Genomic DNA, 21072 nt, shown 5'->3' with positions numbered 1-21072 from the left:
ACAACTTAAAAGTTGTCCCTGAGATGTCAGGACTCAGACAACTGTTTCTTTATAATAGAAGCTGTTTAACTATTGGGAAGTCCTCAGCTCCACGAGAGCCTGGGACCTTGAATTTAGGTCCTATGACCTAAAAAGAAAATGGTAGTATTTAGAATAAGTTTCTTTTGCTTGTTCCCAATAGTGCCAGTTAAGTCGATGGCCTAAGTTCATACAGCTAACCTGTAGCAAAGCTTAGGCTGTGGAAATAAAAATGGTCTGTTTTGGATGACTGTGTGTAGTTTCATCACAGGTACAAAAGCCCACAGGCTGCCATGGCAAATGCCTATTTATCTAGACACTAGGTAGCACATGGGCTGGTATAGGTTCATTCAGAAAAAGCTGGCTAAGACTTGGGAGGTTGGGTTGGGGAGATGACTCCGCAGTTATGAGCAGTAGCTGACCTCCCAGGGGACCTGGGTGGGTTCTGTTCCCAGCAACAGAAGGTGGCTCACAGCCTTCTGTAGCTTCAAATCCAGGGGATCTAGCATTCTCTATTGGTCCCCAAGGGCATCCATCCATGCCAGGTATCCTATATGCAGTTGTAGTCCAAATTGAATAGTTAATGACCTGATGGGCTGAGAAACTCCGGAAAGTTGACTTGGCTGTTAGGATCCTGGAAGCTTCTCCTATGATCCTCCTTTTGGTATTTACCACTTTCAGACTGCAGGTAGAACTGGCCTGCAGATGGAATCTTCCATCCTTACAGTGCAAAACGCCCAAATCCCCAATGCCATGGAGCACAGTCTCCACTAGTGAGGAGAAACTCCTGGTTTTCAACTGTTCTGATTCAAGGACGATTCTGCTTTCGTTGAGGTCGGTCTCCTCTTCCTTTTTTTCCTGTACTGCCTCATTTCTGGTCTAGCAAAAACACTCATATACATAAAAACAAATCTTGTTATAAAAAGATTTGTGAAGCCAAGCATCCCCTGTGATCATCTTCTTGTAGTTTGGACATTCCTGTCTCAGGGACTGTAGACTGACGCTGAAGCCCCTTTTCCTACCAGTGTGCACGAGGTGCTCTCAGACAGTTTATCTGATCTCACTAAGATTTCCCTGCTGGTCTGGAGTAACATTTTACCAGTTCTTACAATGGGGGGTGAGGAACTAAACAAAGTACCAACGGATGCTCTGCACACATTGTGAGCTTGAATCAGGACCAAAAGATGGGAAACTGAGGGGCCATAGAAGGGGAGAAGTTCTCAAATCAGGATCTGGCTGGAAGTCAGAAAATTCAACACAGCTAATAAAAACAAAATTTACAGAAGCTGGCCATGGCCACATGCCTGTAACTCATCCTAACATTCGGAAAACCTGAACAGGAGGATCAGAAGCTCAGCCTGAGCTGTAAAAGGCCTTGTCCAAAACCAAATGCACCACCATGTGTTGTATGCTTATTTTTAAAGTTTTGCTTAATCTATTCTACTGTAAATTATGTTGTTTGAACAAATTAACTTAGAAAACCATAAAATCATATATAGCTGTCATCAAAACCCTGTACAGTTCTCTTGAGATGCTCATACCCATGTCTTGGGTGCATAGTCTTGTCTTTTTATTTCCAATTCTTTACCTGAAACATTAAAAAGAGATGCTTTATTGTACATGTTACTCTTAGCCACAACTGAGAACAGAACTTGTACTGGAATTCTAGTAGAGTCATCATACCCAGAGTAAACATTTAGAGCGGAATAGTGGTTTTTCGGTGTCTAGGGGAGACATCAGAGTGAATGGTTGTTTTCTAGAAGTACTTTGACCTTGAATAAATCACTGAAGTAAGGAGTGTTTTCTGTTATCTATAGAGTTGTTTTTCTGAAGGAGCTTTCCAGCCTTTGCATGACTTTGGTCACATGACTGTCCTGGCACACCTGGAATGTCTTACACTATTTATTGCTGCAGACAGTAAGAACTAAAGTCGTAGGGCCGTATCTTTTTCTTCAGGAAACTTATAGGTTAGGGGCTTTGGTATGAGGGACTTGTTTTACCCCCCAAACCATTTATGTAGTAATAAATATGTTTCTGTACAGATGTTCGAGGTTCAGTTCGTCGTGGCTGCTCCCTGCTGCCTGACCCTGATTATATTCTCCTCCTTCCGTCTCCCTGTGTAACTCAGAATACTGATGAGAGTTACACTGGGATGCAGTAGTCCCGTTTGGGTTGTCGGCACAGCAGGCCTCCCAGAGGTGGCGGTAGTCATCAGAAGGTGGACATCGCAGATCCACTGAGCGGAAATGTCAGTGACATCGTTCAGCCTGACACTTCCTGCCAATGCCACCCTCTCAGCATCCCTTGCTTTTTTTCTTCCAGCACCGAGCATTCCTTATTTCTGCTCCTCTAGCTTCCCTGGATTCCCTGTTGTCTCCTCTTCTCTTTTGCTTCAGCCTGCACAATCACTTCTTTCTTCACTTTGCTGTCATGCCACAGGTTAAAAAAGGATCATGGTGTCGGGAGTGGTGGCACACGCCTTTAATCCCAGCACTTGGGAAGCAGAGGCAGGCGGATTTCTGAGTTCTAGGCCAGCCTGGTCTACAAAGTGAGTTCCAGGACAGCCAGGGCTACAGAGAAAACCTGTCTCAAAAAACAAAAAACAACAAAACAAAACAAAACAAAACAAAAATCATGGTGCTAAGGCCAAGAGAACCTATTCTCATATTTGTAGGGAGTGAAGAAAGCCCTCAGTGAATGTATATTGTTTGACTTTGGCCATGGCCATGTCAAGGATCCCAGTGCCTTAGACTCATGGGAGTGGCAAAGCCTTCCTCAGGTCCAATGTTGAATGTTGACAGTGTGTGCAGAAAATGTCTAATATGACTCCCTTCAGCCTGCCCTCACGCGAGATGTTTACAGCCTGAAGTCAGCTCTACTACAGAACCGGTTACTACCGAGATTCGCCAAATCTGCCTCCATGTTCATCTGTTATCTCTGTTTATCTGTATGTAATAATACAGCTTCCTTGTTTAGCTCTATGAAATAACCCCACCTCCCAGCTTCCTGGCTTGGCAGTATGCAATGATCTCACGTCCCTGTTCAGATGTATTAAATGAATATGCTGAGCTTATCAATCAGAGAACTCAGTCCACCTGAGCTTGACTTTTCTGTGTGTCTGCGTTTGTCTTTTCTTCATTCTATCATATACCCAGTCAACTCAATCCCTGGGGCAATGCTGGACTCAGCATAGACACTTATGGATATCTATTTATTTTCTTCTCTCCTTCTCCACCACTCCCCTATGTGTATGTGCCTCTCTCTTTGTGTGTGTGCACACACTTGCATGTATGTAACCTGAAGTGGGCAGCATCCCTGATCTCTCCATAACTGTGCCTCTCTGTGTGTGTGCACACACTTGCATGTATGTAATCTGAAGTGGGCAGCATCCCTGATCTCTCCATAACTGTGCCTCTCTGTGTGTGTGCACACACTTGCATGTATGTAACCTGAAGTGGGCAGCATCCCTGATCTCTCCATAACTGTGCCTCTCTCTTTGTGTGTGTGCACACACTTGCATGTATGTAACCTGAAGTGGGCAGCATCCCTGATCTCTCCATAACTGTGCCTCTCTGTGTGTGTGCACACACTTGCATGTATGTAACCTGAAGTGGGCAGCATCCCTGATCTCCCCATAACTGTGCCTCTCTGTGTGTGTGCACACACTTGCATGTATGTAACCTGAAGTGGGCAGCATCCCTGATCTCTCCATAACTTTGCTCTATTTTGACTCACCCTGAATTTATCTATTAATTTATCCACTCAGAGTGTGCTTGTTTAAATGAAAATAAACCCCATAGGCCCACAGGCAGTGGCCCTATTAGGAGGAGTGACCTTGTTGGAGTAGTTGTGGCCTTGTTAGAGAAAGTGTGGCACTGGGGGGTAGGCTTTGAAGTTTCAAACACTCAAGCCAAGTGCAGTGTTGCTCTCTCTTTTTGCTGCCTTCCAATCCAGATGCAGTACTCTCAGCGACCTCTCCAGCACCATGTCTGTCTGTGTGCTGCCAAGCTTCCCACCATGGTGGGACTAAACCTCTACTGTAAGCCAGCCCCAATAAAATATGTTCCTTTATAAGAGTTGCTGTGGTTGTGGTGACTTGTCACAGCAATAAAACCCTAAGACATGGTGTGAGACAGAAGCGTCTGTTTCTAAATAGGTTGTCAGTAGTCCCAACAACATTTACAAACTGATCTTTTGTCTCTCCTTGTCTCTTAAATGTCATATTTTGTATAAAGTAAATATATACATGCTGTTAAGGTTTGATTAAAAAATGTCTCCCTCTTTGGTTTTTATTTTCGTGTTTTTGTGGGGTTCTGTATATGCATTTCCTGTGTTTTGTTGTTGTTGTTTGTTTTTGTTTTTTAAAGAGAGGGAGAAAATTGGGTTATTAGGGAAACAGAGAGAATCTGAGAGGAACTGGGCCAGTTTGAAGTGAACAGCCGAGTGAACTGCTGAGCTCTCTGCCTCATCTCAGAACCACAGCAATTCGTTAAATATTCCACAGTCCTGGGTGGAAATGTCAGTACTATAGGCACATTAAACACTCCTAAATGAACAAATTCTACTCAGTTCTTCCCCTGCTGTCTCTTCTTCACACAGAAACCATAGGTGACCTTTTATTTTTTTAGATTGTGTGTGTGTGTGTGTGTGTGTGTGTGTGTGTGTTGGCTGCTTGTGTGTATGCACCACATTTGTGCCTGGTGCCCAAGGAGACCAGAAAAAGGTGCTGATTCCCTAGAACTGGAGTTACCAATACTGTGACCACCATTTATGTACTCAGAACTGACACTGGGTCTTCAAGAGCAACAAGTGCTTGTATGCACTGAGCTATATTTCTAGCCCCAGAAACTTTAAAGAGTTTTGGTGGAAGGGGACCTGTCTGTTTTTGTCTTTTAGGACATGTGGCCTTGGCTTGCTGGGAACATACTGTACAGATCCACAGTTCTGGGAAAGTCTCTAAATGCACTTACCTTGCCTTTTGTCTCCTGTTTTTCCACTTCTGGTTAACTGTTCTTGTTAAAGTATGTCAACCCGTGATAATGGTTTTTGTGCTTAAAAGCTCACCCTGAGAAAGGCTTGGGGCTTCACTGAGATCTCGAACACCCAGTGTAGTAACTGTCTGGCCAATAAAGACTTTTTATTGTTTTAAACCCATGTCTAAGCAGTTTTCTCTTATGGATACCTCACCACACTGGTACATACCTGTTATTCTAGCACTTGAGAAATGGATGTTAAAGTGCTACTAGATTTGGGGGTGGGGAGTCACAGTCTGTACCCCCAAGAAGCCAAGTTCAGCTTCTGGTATTAAGCCAATTAAAACAGCCAAATTAGTAGTAAAAAGCAGAAAAAGATTTATTCAATGTAGCAGCAATGAGAAGAAGAGAAAAAAATCCAGTCAACCTTCCAGTGTTGAAGAGAGATGATAGTTTAAATAAAGAGCTAGGGATGTGCTTCTCTAAGCAGCTCCTGCTATGTGTGTGGTCCTGCCTACCTGAACAAATTCTACTCAGTTCCTCCCCTGCTGTCTCTTCTTCACACAGAAACCATAGGTGACCTTTTATTTTTTTAGATTGTGTGTGTGTGTGTGTGTGTGTGTTGGCTGCTTGTGTGTATGCACCAACATACACACTTTCCAGTACTCTGGCTGTCAGCTTCTCCTCCTCTCAGCATGAGATCCCTAGGGAAATCCCATCTCTTTGGAGTCCATTGTTTCAACAGTCTGGTTAAGAGACTCAAGCGTTTCTTTAGAATATTTTCATTTCTACCAGGCTAGTTACAAAAGGAGCAAGCATCCAAAGCCAACTTCAGCTACATGGAAAGTTAGGGCCACCTTTGTCTATATGAGTAGTTTCTATATTGCGACAAGGTAAGACAGTGCAGAGATTCCTCCATCTTGTATTCTTGCTGAGGCTATTTCAGGTTTAACTGGAGTTTGATCTCTCTGGATAAATATTGTATTAGGGTTTTACTGCTGTGAACAGACACCATGACCAAGGCAAGTCTTATAAAAACAACATTTAATTGGGGCTGGCTTACAGGTTCAGAGGTTCAGTCCATTATCATCAAGGTGGGAGCATGGCAGTATCCAGGCAGGCATGGTACAGGCAGAGCTGAGAGTTCTATGTCCTCATCCAAAGGCTGCTAGTGAAAGACTGACTTCCAGGCAACTAGGGTGAGGATCTTATGCCCACATCCACAGTGACAAACCTATTCCAACCAGGTCACACCTCAAAATGGTACCACTCCCTGGTTCAAGAATATACAAACCATCACAAATACCAATTTCTATGGGAAAATCCCATAGAAAGTTACCCAACTCTATTCAAGACCAGGATGTCCTAGCTAGCTTATGTTAGCTTCTCTTAAACTGCCTGCTTGCACCAACCTCTCCCTCCAGCTAGCCATTTATCTTGGCTTCTGCCAAAGTACTTGCTTACTAGGACACTCTCCACCCCACAAAGCTGCCAAGTGAGATACCAGATTGTGGATTCTGCCTTCAAAAAACCTGGAAATTCAGGACAACATGGTTATAGTCTCAGTTCTAATAAAGACTTTCAATTGGCTATAAACTGTGTCTGAGTGGTCATCTCTGGTGAGCTTCCCACAACAATATCAAAAACAAAACCAAACCAAGTCAGCTCATGTCAGTGAGCAAACTCTCCAATAGCTTCTCATCTCAGAAAATAATGAAATTCTTACAGTGATCCAGAAGCTGTATTTGATCTGGTGCCAGATCCTCCTTTTCTTTTGGTTTTGGAAACATGGTATCACAATTCGTCTGAAGCTGCCCTGGAACTCACAATGTACCCTAGGCTGTCCCTCACCCGAAAGGAACTTACTATGTACCCAGGTTGTCCCTCACCCCCAAGCTCTTTGCATTCACTGAAAGTAGGCAAAACGTTTCCACCCTACCCTTCACTTTACTTACTTTGGGTCTCTGTTGAAGAACAGAGGCCGCCTTCTACTGTACCTTTAAAATACCAGGGGTTGGGGGTATAGCTCAGTGTTTGCATGACACTTGTGCCATGACACAATGCCAAGCTAGCCTACTGTTGTGCTGAATTTCCTTATCATGACTATGCAAGTATTTCTGTTTATTGTCTGTCCACACTTTCCCATAACAATGCAAACTCTGTGAGGAGCTCTACTTGATTTATCTTTGTACCTAGTACCCAGAATGGTACTCAGGTGTGCTGGGTGCTCAGTAACAATGACTTAAATGTATGGGTTCAGGAGGCCCCTTCCTTGCTAAGTTTTCAACATGTCAAATAACTTTTCTAAAGAAGGTGACCAGTTGCTCTTAGATTTCCAAGAATGGAAAGACTTCTAAGAATACCTTGTTTGGGAATTTCCAGTGCTAGAACTGAGCAAACTGTGTTTTGGTCCCACAAACAGATCTGTCCTCTTACTTCTAAACAAAGATTTCCTCATCTATAAAGAACAAGGTAAATTAGTTCCTATAATCGTACCTATAATTACAACATGTAGGAGCTGAAGGCAATAGGATCAGAAAGTCTGGGACATTCTTAGCTACTTAACAAGTCTGAGGCAGTCTGGGTGACACACACACACACACACACACACACACACACACACACAGCCAACAAACAATTCCCCAAACAAAAGCCAACAAAAGCTAAGGATGTAGCTCTGTGGCAGAGTGTTTAGTAGTACTGTATGGCTTCTTCTTTGATCCCTGCACCACAAAACTAAATAAATGAATAAATGAATGAATGAATAAATAAATAAATAAGAGAAAAGGAAACAGGAATAAAGGAATGGAAAGAAAAGAAAAAGTGTCTTTCTAACAGAGTCGAGTGGTGATTAAGGGAATGCATATGTATAAAATTATACATTCCATCCCCCTGGGGATGGGCAAAGAGAACCTTTGTTGTTGGTGGTGTTCTAACATCAGTCAGGGGCAGGGCAGATGGTGGTCCTTTGTTCATTCTAGCTTCATATCTGGCTTGGTGGACAAAGCTGTCTTATGCCTAGGACTCATAAAAATCAAATCAAATCCATGCAGGGCAGCATGGGAAGAGGAAGATGGAGACAGACCTGTGGATCATGCCAGCCACAGACCTATCCTCCAGTGCAGAACAGGAGGGCCAGAGACACCCACTGGTGCTGGCCAAGCCTCTGCTGGAAAGGACCACGAATGTAATGCAGACAACTTTCCTTATGGCAAGGCCTGAGGAGCTGGGTCCGGACATGAAAAGGACCTGTGGGGATATCCATACAGAATCTCCTGGTCTTTACTGAGGGAATGCCTGGTTCGCTTTGCCTTGCCTTTGCATTTTTGGTTTTGCTATTAGAAGTTTTTACTTTTACTTTACTTTGTGACAGATGTTTTCTCAGAATCAGGAAAGAAAGCTTGGGGGTGATCCATTCTTTTTTGTCTCTGAGGGCTGTGGGGATGGAACAGATCACTAACTCCTATGTTTGTGAATAAAGGTGTTGTGGTTGAGTCAACAGGAGGGCCTGGACTGGGTACATCTATTGGGTTTCAGACCTGGAACTAGCAGCTGAGGTGCATATTTAACATACCAAAATGGACCTGGCCTCCAGGTTCTCCTAGAATTCCCCAGTCCCTACTTGTTATAGGTCTGAACTTTCCGGCCCAGGGGCTGGGCTTCCCCTCCCCAAGAAGCTTTTCCCTATAATCCAGACATTTTGCATGTGCATGTGTGTGTGTTCTCTCTCTCTCTCTCCCTCTCTCTCTCTCTCTCTCTCTCTCTCCCTCTCTCTCTCTCTCTCTCTCTCTCTCTCTCTCTCTCTCTCTCTCTCTCTCTCTCTCTCCCTGCATTGTCTCTGTTCCTGTAGGCTCACATTCTTTCACTTCCTCTTCCTCTCTCCCTCCCATGGAGACTTCTCTGACTCCCTCCTGTGTGATCAGTGAACTGGTATCCCCAGTAAACCTACCTTTATACTTTAATTTGGCTTGAATGGGCTCATTTTATTGGTAGAGAATAACTTGTGAACATCAGCTAACATCTGGATGTTATCTCCTGATGGAAACTTGGTTCTGACAACCATTTTCCCACTGACCTACTCTAAAAAGCAGCTAGATGATTATTAAAAGGTTAGGGCAGTCTTTCTGGAACATTGGTACCCAGAATTAATAGGAACATTCCAAGGAGAGCCAAGCAAGGATGAGGAACTGATTCAGGTTACTGACTGACAATTAGCACTGGGAATTAGAGGAATTAGATCTCCTGACTAGGATGTGGGGAGGTGCTAGGTGTCGATAAGGAAAGTCTCCTGGATATGTAGCCTATCACCTGTCTATATTGTAAGTACAGTTGCTGTGGACCTAGGTCACTTGGTTATGCTGTGCTGGGTTAGATGTTAACTGCTTGCTGAAGCTATGCTTCCTCTTTCTTGATACAGTTTGTGGGTTAGCGGGAAGCCGTGGAGATTAAGGAAGAAAGGTGGAAAGTACAGTGTGCACATGATTGTTAAATGTAGGAAGTGTAGGGTTGTGTGTGCAGTCTCATGGTTTCTCTTTCTTCCTTTCTTTCTTTTGGCTACTTGTGGACTCTTCTTTTTTTTTTTTTCACCATAGTTCCCATTTTTACTGTGCATATTCATGAACAATATATTATAAAAACTGACTTGACAATACGTGGTTTTTATAATCTGGTTTACTACTACAATAATAAACACTTTCTTTCTTCCACAACTGTATAGCTTGAAGAAAGCCTTCATACTTTTGCAGAAGAGACTCAGGTGTTTGAGTTTTCTGTGAGGGTCTTGCCATTCAGTCTTTGTTGACCTGGTACTCAGTACATAGCCCAGGTTGGACACGAGCTCTCAGTAGTCATCCTGTTGTAGCCTCCTGAGAGCTGACCTTAATAGTGTGCACCACTGTGCTTGGCTAAAGAACTTAGCTTTTAAATTCCCAGCACCTTTGTAAACATCAATCAAATAATCCATTCTGTTTCCCCAGTCTTAGTCACTTTTCTGCTGCTCCCTCTGCACAGACCCTCATTACTTCCTCAACTCCCTCGCAGGATGCTTTTTCCTTTTTGAGACAGGGGTTCACTACATAGACTAGGCTGGCCTTGAACTCTGAGATCCTCCTATCCCTACCTCCTGAGGGCTGGGATTAAAGCCATCTGCCACAATGCCTGGTCCATTAATTTTCTTTTAAGATAATAGTTTTTCTTCTCTCTCTCTCTTTTTTCTCCCTGAGACAGGGTTTCTCTGTATAGGTCTGTCTGTCCTGGAACTCAGAAATATGCCTGCCTTTGCCTGATTTAAGGTAGACACCACCACCTCCCTGCTTAAAGATAATTTAGCTGTTTTCATCCACTCTGAATTTTCTTCCAGTTGCACATTGGGACTTAATAACCTTCAGAACGGTTTAAAAGTCTTAGGAAGAAAAGTAAGAGAGTTACTTCTATCAAGAAACACAGGCCTGAGACTATGCCGGGGCCTAGCAAACACAGAAGTGGATGCTCACAGTCAGCTAATGGATGGATCACAGGGCTCCCAATGGAGGAGCTAGAGAAAGTACCCAAGGAGCTAAAGGGATCTGTAACCCTATAGGCGGAACAACATAATGAACTAACCAGTATCCCGGAGCTCTTGACTCTAGCTGCATATGTATCAAAAGATGGCCTAGTCGGCCATCACTGGAAAGAGAGGCCCATTGGACTTGCAAACTTTATATGCCCCAGTACAGGGTAACGCCAGGGCCAAAAAGGGGGAGTGGGTGGGTAGGGGAGTGGGGGTGGGTGGGTATGGGGGACTTTTGGTATAGCATTGAAAATGTAAATGAGCTAAATACCTAATAAAAAATGGAAAAAAAAAAAAAAAAAAAAGAAAGAAACACAGGCCGGGCCGTGGTGGCGCACACCTTTAATCCTAGCACTTGGGAGGCAGAGACAGGCGGATTTCTGAGTTCGAGGCCAGCCTGGTCTACAAAGTGAGTTCCAGGACAGCCAGGGCTACACAGAGAAACCCTGTCTCGAAAAACCAAAAAAAGAAACTCAGGCTATGGCAGACAGCACATTCTTAGAGTAGCTTTTAGGCTAGGAATGTAACTCGGTGTTACAGTGCTTGGCACACACGCCATAGTTTTTACAGCCAGAACATCCAGAAAGAGGAGGGGCCATGCAGAGCTAAGGCCTAGTTAGTGTTTTGAGGGGTAACATTAGGGATTCACTGTGAGCATCAAGATAAATGACATCTTTGCTATGGCACTGGCATGGAATTCACATGACACCTAAACTTTCATATCTAGAAAAAGGCAGGCGCCAGCTAGCATAAAAGTGGTCATCACAGACGGCGTTTGACACAGAGTCCTGGATGCTTTGAGGTCCTGGTCCATCACGTGACCATCACAGCCAGGTAGAAAGGTCTGAGGAAGACAGTGGAGCTGGCCGTGCCAGCATCTGCACAGGGAACACTTCTTGGGCAGCCAGGTGCCATGGAGGATAGACCCACAGTGCTCTTTGCGAGCATCATGTTCACAGTTGCGTCCATAGAAGGAAGGAGGGCAGGCACAGAAGGACCCCAGGATGCAAGTCCCTCCATTCAGACAGCAAGTTTTATTAAGCGACTTACTGTTCTGTATCCCCACGGAAGGCACGAACTGGAAAGACCGATCGCGTACGGCAGGTTCTTTCTGGTCCCAAATGCTGTTATCTCTGATGGCAAGGTCTCTCCCAGCAACGGGTCCAAATTCAAACACACTGGAAATGGCCACAAGCAAAACCACACTGGATGAGAAGTACCCCATCTTCGACGGCTCGTAAAAACGTTGGAGGAAAAGACAAGAAACACAATATTAGCAGATGGCTTTAGTTCATAAAGCCATTCTCGAAACACCCAAAGGCTAATTTCACAAAATGAAAACAGTAGATTAAAAAGAAAGATATCCCAAATGAGAGAGGCGCCCGTCCTGGAGAGTCTGTGGGAAGTTAACAGCCAAGAAATCCGTGTAGACCAGCAGGGGATGGGGCCTCTTCTTCCTATAAACTGTTTGTGATCCTCCTCTTTTTTCTGTCTCCTAACCATCATCTTTTCTGGCTCAGCTCAGCTTCTTCTGGCTCAGCTGCCACCCACAGTCTTCTCAGTCAGCCAGTTCAATTCACTTTCAACCGTCTCTTATTTTCAATCTGCTCAATCTCTTCTCTTCTCCAGCCCTACACAGTCTTCTTTCTTCTTGCATCAACTGTCTTCTCAGGCCCTACTCCTCTGTCTCCTGGACCCCACTCCCCAGTCCTACTCCTCTCTCCTCTGATGACTTTTTATATCCTCTCCTGTTCCTAGAAGTCCAATGGCCAATTGACACTGTAGAGCATAGATTCATTTAAAGGGCCAGGCACATAAAATATTTCATCCCACAAGGAAGTTCTTAAAAGAGACTGCATGTGAGAAAATGAATGTAAAACCTTTTAGCTGTGAAAATAAATAAAGGTGGCCTGAGCTGTCTGGTGCCAGAATGTGTGAACGGTACTTCTTGGTACAATTTTCCTTTGAGGGTTCCACATATCCTTCCAGTCCTGAACCTAGCTGGGGAAGAACTCCAGCAACCCACTTGCTGCCAAGTCACACAGCATAGTTGGAGGATGTCACTCAGGGACCCTCCAGCCACATGACAGCCACCACAATGTGTGGTCAGGTGAGAAAGAAAGAGAAGTGGGGCAGCTTGAGCATTTATGAAGAGATGGAACCTGAGACTCCAGGGTAGAGAAGGGTCGTATGTTGTAATTGTCCAGTCTGGCAACCTGGGGCCACAGTGAGGTCTCAGCCTGAGCTACCACTGAGGGCTGCATCTGAGTGCGTGGCTACACAGCAGCAGGGGTCAGTGTCTATGTCTGTGGCTCATATTACTACTAGAGCCAGGGCAGCCACTGGGGTCCAGTGGATATCCAGAGGTTGTGCATAACTGGCCCTGCCCCTAACTGGAGAGCTGGCCCTACCTCTCTTTAGCACCTGAATTCTGGGAGGTCCTATGCATCTCCCAGGTACACAGTGGAGCTGGCCATGGTGACAGTATGAAGGAGGGGGATGTCGTGAGTGAGCCCGGTGGGCCTGAATGTGAGAGAGCTGATCTTGCCACTTATCTGTCCTAAGGTGGTGTGGGGGTAGGGGTGATGCACCCTCCCCGACCCTGCACTCCTCACCGCCTACAGCAGTTGGGAGAACTGGGCCTGGAGTCATGAGAGTGAATGAACTGTCCCTGACCATTGCTAGCTGCAGCAGCACTCTAGAGAGCAGAGCCTGCATCTCACCTGGACAACACAGTGGAGCTGGCCCTGATGGTGAAGGCATGAGTGAGCCAGCCCAAGTGTGTGCGAGCAGGAGAGCCGTTCCAGCTCCTGACGGTCTGCCGCACTTGGGAGAGTGGGTCCGGCCTTGGGCAGCATGGTAGAGCTGGCTCTGGAGGTATGGGTGCTGGTGAGCTAGCCTTGAGAACAGGAGAGCTGACCACATCTCTTGCCGCTGGCAGCCCTGGATGGCTTTGCTGGAACAGTGCTGTTGGGCTAGTACTGGTTGGGGTGTGCAGGGGGGTGGGGTGGTGGTGCGGTAAAGGAGAGCTGAGTGAGCTGACCAACTCAGCTACCACTGAAACACAGATCCAGAGTTCTGAACTGGCCCATCCCAAAATCTATATCATCTGCAAGTGGCTGGGACATGTGAAAGGGTCAGTCCTGCTGTTTCAAAGCCACAGGATCTCCATGACACAGGGCAGCAACAGGATAACCAGGAGGAGTCCCAGTGAGAATGCAATGTTGATGGTGTCACAGAAGTCAGAGACCTCAAACCAGACCAGTGACTCATTGTAGTGAACATTTGCAAGTGATGATGTGTGGACAGAGGGGTAGACGGTGGGACACACTGTGACACAATGCAGTTTCCACAACGGGATGGTTTTTATGCCTTTTATTTTGTATGCGTTTTATTTGGGGCAGGGAGGTTGCAAGGGTAAACAGATATGAAGGAATGGGGAGATGAGTGGGACTGGGGTGCATGATGTAAACACACAAAAAGTCAATAAAAAGTAAAAAAAAATGAACACATTCCAAGCTCTGCCAGAGTGAGCTGCAGGCCTGTTTTGACAGCTGTCACCCCTTCTGACTCCAGAGCCTCACGTTGCTGATCATCAACTTTAGATACTCAAGCCTTCATTTAGTTTTGGTCACTTAAAAAGAAGATTTTTTTTTTAAAGTTTTCTTTGTGTGTATATATGTATGTGCCACACACACATGTGTGTGTCCACAGAGGCCAGGCGGGAGCATGACCTCTCTTGGAGCTGGAGTTACAGGCATTTTTAAACTGCCCAGCATTGGTGCTGTAAACCAAATGTGAGAGTCCTTTGAAAGAACTGCGGAGATACTGGAAGATGGTCCAAGAGTGGAGTCATTTGAGATTTCTGAGTGCTTGTGAAGAAACTCTTAAGACACCAAGACAAGAACCTTGTGATCTCAGCTTTTACTAAAGCACACTATTGTTCTTGGATTATGCTTTCCTGCCCCTCCAACGTTTAGACATGGTTTAGACATGTGCAGCTTACCCTTCATGTGTAGCTTGCCCCTGTGGTTGTACACTTTACTCATGTGGCTCCTCTTAACCCTTAAGTATTCATTGTCTGATGCTCTGAATAAAGTTGGTTGTTACATGAGACTTTAGTCTGTCTCATTTTTAGGTTCCACTCTCCCAAGTCCCACTGTCCATAGAGGAGTAAACACTGAGAATCCATCACTCCAGCTCCCGGTTGGTTTTGTATATCAAAGTGTGTTGTGACTTTTAACAAATCCTGTTTGTCACAGGTACATTTATATTTTGGCTTCCTATAAATCATTCACATTTCAGGTTTCAAAATGTATAAAATTTTATGTATAAAGTCCTGTCGGAAGCACAGGGTCAATGCTAAAGCCAAGGCCTGGATTAAGGGTTGGGAACCACTGAACAAAGTATCAATGGCCATGGACTGTTTACCAGATTCCTTATGGGAAAAGGCTGCAGAGCAACCGAGCAAAGGCCCGGATCTCACTTCAGACTTGAATGATTGCACAGGCAATGTCTCAGACTTGTCCCTTAACATTAAGTATACCAAGGACAAGCAGGCATGACAGCCTATGGTCCTCACACAAGGGAGGAGATAGGAAGATCAGAACTTTAAGTTTACTTCGTGAGTTCAAGACTGACCTGGAAAACAAAACAAAAGGATAAAAATATAGCAGAGGCAGGGAGAATGGACGTTTGGCTCACAATGAGACCCATTATTTTCTTTTTTCCTCATTAACTTATTTATTGATTTACTTTATATCCTGATCCCAGCCCTCCATAGCCTCTCTCCCCATCCCCTCTTCCCTTCTCCTCTGATAAGGGGGAGCACCCCCTTCTCATACCAACCAATCCTGGCACATCAAGCCACTGTAGGACTGGGTGCATGCTCTCCCACTGAGGCAGCTCATGAAGGCAACAGAGTCAAGGACAGCCCCCTTTCCAGTTGTTGGGGGATCTGCATGAAGACCAAGCTGCACATCTACTACATATGTGCTGGAGGCCTAGATGCAGCCTACACATGCTCTTTGGTTGGTGGTTCAGTTTCTGGGAGCCCCCAAGGATCCAGGTTAGTTGACTTTTGTTGGTCTTTTTGTGGAGTCCCTATGCCCTCTGGATCCCTCAACTCTTTCTTCAGCTTGTCCACAGACTTTCAGAGTTCTCTCTAATGTTTGCCTGTGGGTCTCTGCATTTGTTTTGGTCAGTTGTAGGGTGGAGACTTTCAGAGGACAGTTATGGTAGGCTCCCATCTGCAAACATCATTTATAGTGTCAGGAATTTGTTCTTGCTGATGGGATGGTTTTCAAGTTGGGCCAGTCACTGGCTGGAATTTCTTCAGTCTCTACTCCATCTTTGTCCCTGCACTTCTTGTAGACAGGACAAATTTTGGGTTGAAGGTTTTGTGGATGGAAGACTGTTAGCATTCTGTCTAAACTCTACCCCACAGTTACCTGGCAACCCATTATAAAAGGGGCTGATTGGCCCCTCCTCCCTCTCTTGCCCTCTTGTTCTCTTGGTTCTCTGCTTCCCTTCTCCCCCTCTTCCCATTCACTTCCTCACCCTTCTCTCTATGTTCATGGGCGGCCTCTATTTCTCCACTCTCTCTCTCTCCCTCTTGACTCCCTTTCCCATGCCCTAAATAAACTGGTCCCCAGAGAAAGAGATGTCTCTGAATGGGTCTGCTGAGGCACCCCCTTTCCCCATACCTCACCACACCCCCATAGAACATATCCCCTTTCTCTTTATCTTTACATAAACACATCAGAGACGCATTATTTTCAACTCCAGACCAACATAAGAAATCTTCCATGAGCTTCCCAGCCATTCCTTAACAATAACTCAATAACAGACACATTTAAATACCATCCTTTATCTTAATGTTTTGGAAGATAGGCTAGATATTCCTTTAGGGGCTAAGCTCATTGCATACAAATGACCTCAAGACAACCTTTTGGAACTGGAGAGATGACCCAGTAGTTAAGAGCACTTGCTCCTTTTCCACAGAAACCAAGTTTGATTCCCAATACCTACACCGAACAATTCATATCCACCTGTAACTCTAGCTCCAGGGGATCTGGCAGCCTCTTCTGACCTCTTTTTGCACACCTCAACACACAGATATGCACACATACAAACAAGCACACACACATAAAATATTTAAATAAAATATTTTAAAAGACTGTCCTTTTCTTACTGTAAAAGTAATACAAGATTGTATTTTTGTTTTTTAAAATCCAAAAATAGAGGTGGGGTTCCATTTCAGTGAGAGAATTTTTCCTTCACATGCATAATCCCCTGAGTTTGATCCTTCACATTGCAAATTATGAAACATCTGATAACAAGGAGTGGGTCAGGGGCCCGGGCACCTGAGCTGTGCATTACTCGGAATGAGAGCTGAGAGTGCATCCTTTAAGCATCTAAGTTAGGTTTAGATAAATTACTGACATCAAATAAAGTCACATATCTGATTTCAGAAGTTTGAAAGAGAAAGGCTGTATCAACTCCAACATAGCCTCGAGAACACCCTGGAGGAGAGGAAAATAGGATGAAGGAGCTGGGGGTTGGGAAGGTGTGCTGTGAGATGCTGTCTTCTGGTCACGATGTACTCATTGCATTCATAAACTCACTGAAGCTGTGTTCACCTGCACATGATCCAATAACCAAGCCAACAAGGTTAGTCAGTGTTCCCCAGGCAGCGCTAATTGGATTCAGTAAGTTTGTTTGTTTGTTTGCTTGTTCTAAAAAGTAAAGACCCAAAGATGGCAGGGTGATGTATTGGGAGAGTGTATTGAGCAAATAGGAAGGGGCAGTTATGATCATTGTATATATGTATAAAATTACCAAGGAGTAACACAAAGGTTACCACAAAACAAAACAAAGCAAAACAACCAAAACAAAACCAAAGGAAAAACTCACTACCATTCAATTTTAACTTTTAAACACTTAAAATATATTACCACTTTGTAACTCCTTATATCAGTATTTTGTTCCCCCTTCTAAGAAGGATTATGAGCTTCTGGGCTAGTATCCATTTATCAGTGAGTGCATATCATGTGTGTTCTTTTGTGATTGGGTTACCTCACTTAGGATGATAATTTCTAGTTCCATCCATTTGCCTAAGAATTTCGTGAATTCTTTGTTTTTAATGGCTGAGTAATATTCCATTGTATAAATGTACCACATTTTCTGTATCCATTCCTCTGTTGAGGGACATCTGGGTTCTTTCCAGCTTCTGGGTATTATAAATAAGGCTGCTATGAACATAGTGGAGCATGTGTCCTTATTACAAGTTGGAGCATCTTCTGGGTATATGCCCAGGAGTGGTATTGCTGGATCTTCTTATTGCTGGATCTTCTGGTAGAACTATGTTCAATTTTCTGAGGAACCACCAAACTGATTTCCAGAGTGGTTGTACCAGCTTGCAAAACCACCAGCACTGGAGGAGTATTCCCCTTTATCCACATCCTCGTCAGCATCTGCTGTCACTGAAGGAATGACCATCCAGAGACTGCCCCACTTGGGGATCCATCCTATAAACAACCACCAAACCCAGACACTATTGCAGATGCCAACAAGAGCTTGCTGACAGGAGCCTGATATAGCTGTCTCCTGAGAGGCTCTGCCAGTGCCTGGCAAATACAGAAGTGGATGCTCACAGTCATCCATTGGACGGAGCACAGGTCCCCAATGAAGGAGCTAGAGAAAGTACCCAAGGAGCTGAAGGGGTTTGCAGCCCCATAGGAGGAACATCAACATGAACTAACCAGTACCCCAGAGCTCCGTGGGTCTAAATCACCAATCAAAGAAAACACATGGTGGGACTCATGGCTCTTGCTGCATATGTAGCTGAGGATGGCTTCGGTCATCAATGGGAGGAGAGGCCCTTGGTCCTGTGAAGGTTCTATGCCCCAGTATAGAGGAATGCTAGGGCCAGGAGTGGGAGTGGGTGGGTTGGGGAATTTTCAGAGGGAAAACTAGGAAAGGGGGATAACATTTGAAATGTAAATAAAGAAAATATCTAATAAAAATGTGAGAAAAAAAGAAGCCAAAAAAAATATCACCACGGCTTTAATCCTATTTTCTCATTTTATCAGAAGCCCCTAAAAATGAAACTTTTGCAAGTCTCTCTTGACCTAGGAATACCCTAGCCACATCAAAACACTGCCTTCCAGAAGTCTCTGACTCAGAATTGCCTGTGTTACAAAAGAAGTGGTTGCAATGGCAAACTATGCGGCTGGAAATCCCCCTTCCCAGCCCCATTCTGTGGTAGGTGCTCGAAGGAGTTTCCTGATGAGTCAAGAAGGAGTCACAGATGGGAGGAACCTGCACCAGCCTTCATGCCACAAATCCTCACCACTTCTCACACCAGAAGCAGACAGCTGCCTGGCATTCAGGGAGACCTCAGTCAATGTGAACCATCTGAGCTCACTGTGGGCCGGTTATCCCTGGGAAGGTGGTCCTGGGGTGTATAACAAAGCAAGTGGAGTGAACAAACCAGAGAGCATTTCTCTGTGGCTTCTTCAGTTCCTGCCTCAAGTTCCTTTGATGGTAGGCTGTGATGTGGAAGTTTAGCCAAATAAATTCCTACTTCCCCAACTTGGTTTAGATCATGGTGTTTATCACAGCGATAGGAACCCTGTGTAAAAGAGGACATGGACTTTTTTTGTTGTTGTTGTTCTATTTGACGTTTTGAGTAAACTCAATATTTTTCAACAAGGGCTTGGAAAAGTTCTTTCTTTTTTTTCCGTGTACTTTTTAAAAATATTTTTATTAGGTATTTTCCTCATTTACATTTCCAATGCTATCCCAAAACCCATACCCTCCCCCATAACCTCCCCGCACTCCCCTACCCACCCACTCCCACTTTTTGGCCCTGGCATTTGGAAAAGTTCTGATTGGTTTGCCTTAATTTACTTTGCAAGGGGAGCTATTTTCTTTGAGTAATGTAAACCTACAGGAAAGTTTCTTACAAAGGGTAATTTTCCAGCATTTCAAGACTCTGGGCTATTACACACATCCCTCAATTTTTGAGAACCAATTTCAAAACAAAGAAACTATCCCTTCATCAAAAATCAAATAGCCTGAGGTGTCAGTGCATGCCTGTAAGTCCCAGCATTTAGGAGGCATGATGAGATCAAGGCTATTCTTAGGTACATAGAAAGCTCAGGGAGACCCCGACTTATATGAAAGCCCATTACAAACGAAAACCTCAAAAAGCCTGGTGTGGCATCCAAGCACTAATGTGAACATTGAAAGGTGGAGGCAGAGGGTCAGGAGTTCACAGCCATCATCCTACATAAGGAGTTCCACACACACTTCTAAATGAGAACACGTGGCCTCAACCAAACAAGCCAGAAGCCATCTCAGACTTCTCCCACCTAGTGTCTGTGACTGTCTCTGTTGTTATATGACATTTCTCACAATAAATAGTTCAAAGGTTACTGAATCCTTTTCTTTGGTACTGCCAGTCTTCCATGATTAGGATGTGAACTCCCCAGGAACAGAAAAAGTACCTATCTCTAGTCAAGGGCACCCTCCATTTTGTGACTTTAGCCTCCACACAATGGTTGGATAGAGAACACTCTTCCTCATGCACTGCCTCCTAAACTTTTCCTCTACAAACTCACCCAGCAAAATATTGTCTTTACAGGGGAAAAATTCCTGAATAGAACAGCAATGGCTTGTGCTGTAAGATCGAGAATCGACAAATGGGACCTCATAAAGTTGCAAAGCTTGTGCCAGGCAAAAGACACCGTCAATAAGACAAAAAGACCACCAACAGATTGGGAAAGGATCTTTACCTATCCTAAATCAGATAGGGGACTAATATCCAATATATATAAAGAACTCAAGAAGGTGGACTCCAGAAAATCAAATAACCCCATTAAAAAATGGGGCTCAGAGCTGAACAAAGAATTCTCACCGGAGGAATACCGAATGGCAGAGAAGCATCTGAAAACATGTTCAACATCCTTAATCATCAGGGAAATGCAAATCAAAACAACCCTGAGATTCCACCCCACACCAGTCAGAATGGCTAAGATCAAAAATTCAGGTGACAGCAGATGCTGGAGAGGATGTGGAGAAAGAGGAACACTCCTCCATTGTTGGTGGGATTGCAAGCTTGTACAACCACTCTGGAAGTCAGTCTGGCGGTTCCTCAGAAAATTGGACATAGTACTACCGGAGGATCCCACAATACCTCTCCTGGGAATATACCCAGAAGATGTTCCAACCGGTAAGAAGGACACATGCTCCACTATGTTCATAGCAGCCTTATTTATAAGAGCCAGAGGCTGGAAAGAACCCAGATGCCCCTCAACAGAGGAATGGATACAGAAAATGTGGTACATTTACACAATGGAGTACTACTCAGCTATTAAAAAGAATGAATTTATGAAATTCCTAGGCAAATGGATGGACCTGGAGGGCATCATCCTGAGTGAGGTAACCCAATCACAAAGGAACTCACACAATATGTACTCACTGATAAGTGGATATTAGCCCAGAAACTTAGGATACCCAAGATATAAG

General features: G+C 44.5%; 1 non-coding gene and 1 pseudogene across 1 annotated transcript; one reads left to right on the top strand and one right to left on the bottom strand.

Moving 5' to 3' along the window:
• The first annotated feature begins 7878 nt into the window (after nt 1-7878).
• Nucleotides 7879-8022, top strand: LOC115488706. Its single transcript, XR_003952006.1, has one exon. It is a non-coding gene; the product is annotated as a small nucleolar RNA SNORA48 (small nucleolar RNA).
• On the bottom strand, nt 11119-12016 carry Tdgf1-ps1 (teratocarcinoma-derived growth factor, pseudogene 1; annotated as a pseudogene).

This window comes from Mus musculus, chromosome 16 (genome assembly GCF_000001635.26).
Source record: "Mus musculus strain C57BL/6J chromosome 16, GRCm38.p6 C57BL/6J".
Classification (NCBI taxonomy): domain Eukaryota; kingdom Metazoa; phylum Chordata; class Mammalia; order Rodentia; family Muridae; genus Mus; species Mus musculus.
This window is presented reverse-complemented; position numbering and strand designations above follow the sequence as displayed.